Genomic DNA, 1822 nt, shown 5'->3' with positions numbered 1-1822 from the left:
GGAGATTTTGATGATACATACTTTCATGGCACTGTGAATCTTTCCTTCCTTTCCACTTTTTATTATTATTTCAAATATCTGTAATGCAAATACATTATATCCATATGCGCATTATAACTATAAAACATTCACTTTTTAAAAAATTACATATATGAAATGAATTAATACCAAAGAGTAGAAGAGGAAAGAAAGGAACAATGGTGTCATTAAATTGTATGCGTGCATGTGTGTGTACTTTTGAAGACACATAGATACGTATATGTGGATAGGTTTTAATCAATTCTCCAAATGCTTTACACCTCTGTTCAGTTGGAGGCCAGGTGCCATTGTAGTTGCTTGGAAGGCAGCTGTGCCTTTTAAATCATGACTTGTTGAAGATGGGAAATTTTTAATACATCTTTTGATAAAGAAGATATGTCTAGCAGCTGTATAAAGGTTTATCTCATTCCTTCTTTTATCTTATATATAGCTAGAAGTGTAAACCACTCTACTACAGTAGAATATAATGTTCCCCATCCATAAAACCTAGTCATGGGAAAATTCACTAAAAATTTCAAATATGTTTTCTTTGCTGCGTCATGAAAGAAACATCAAGATCCAGAAATGGTGCTTAATATTTAACACAAGGGAAAAATGAATGAAAAACAAACCTCACAATTTTAAAGATGTCACAGGGACCTCAGACCAAAAGACAAATTCGTGCCTACAGAATGACCTCTTTTTTGGTCCCTTCAATGTGACAAATTGTCTGAAAAAAATCTCTTTCACTGCACAGCTTTCCCTTTCAAATCAGCTTCAAACATGTTTAGAGGATCTGGTTCAGAACTTATAGGAGGGTGATCCAGGGTCTTTGAAAGAAAAGATTGTGAAGTTTTCAAGAAGCCATAAATCCTTGTTTCTATAACAACCATTCATTATCTAGTTAATTGATCACGGTTTAGGAATTCCTCCCAGGTTTTGCATTTGCAGGTGTCTCCCAACATCCATTCCTTGAGCAACCACTGAGCAAGTTAGATAACCAAGCAGTGTTTTACTTCTTGGGAAGTTGAAATCATGAAAAAGGACATAATATGAGTTAATTATTGCTCTTCAATGAATGTGAAAGACCTTTAATGACATTATATCTGAAAAAAACTATATTCTTTGGATTTGCAGGTCAAGAGTAAGTGGGAAGACTGTGATAATACTGAACACATCAAATTTGGAATTCAAACTGTTAACTTGACTATTAAGAATGTTCAGATATTGTCAAGGAGAAAATGTTTTGGATGGAATTACACCAACCTTACTGATAATTACCATAATGAATCAATGATAAATTGTTGAGAGGCTTTATTTTGCCACTGTATGAATTAACTAAATTTGGGTGGGATTAAAGCAAATTAGGATGAAGTCCCCAGAAACCTCACTGATTTCTGAAAATAGATTTGCGTGTTCAATTAGCAACATGGGTTTATTTTCTGCAGTTTTGAGAGGTAGCCATATCAGTATTAATTTCACATATAATGAACATCACAGAGATCATTTCTGAATGATTCTGGAAATCATAGAACAAAGTCAACAATTCTGTTTGTCCTTTTTAAATCCTGAACCAACTCGTTGCTTAAATGAATGAACTCTGCCTTTCAGCCACACTAAATGAAATGGTAGCCAACTCATACAAAATGGCTTATTTCCACTATTTCAAGACCCATAAGCCAGATTTTTTTTTCCTTCTGTGAGAATGCATACTAGGACACACTTCTCAACTGGTCCAAGGGTTTTATCATCTTATATTTCTGATTTGCTAGTGCAATGATTATTCCTCATCTGTTTTTATTGA

The sequence above is a fragment of the Ornithorhynchus anatinus genome, chromosome 2 (assembly GCF_004115215.2).
Source record: "Ornithorhynchus anatinus isolate Pmale09 chromosome 2, mOrnAna1.pri.v4, whole genome shotgun sequence".
In the NCBI taxonomy this organism is placed as follows: Eukaryota; Metazoa; Chordata; class Mammalia; order Monotremata; family Ornithorhynchidae; genus Ornithorhynchus; species Ornithorhynchus anatinus.
The sequence above is the reverse complement of the archived record's forward strand: the minus strand, read 5'-3'. Positions refer to the sequence as shown.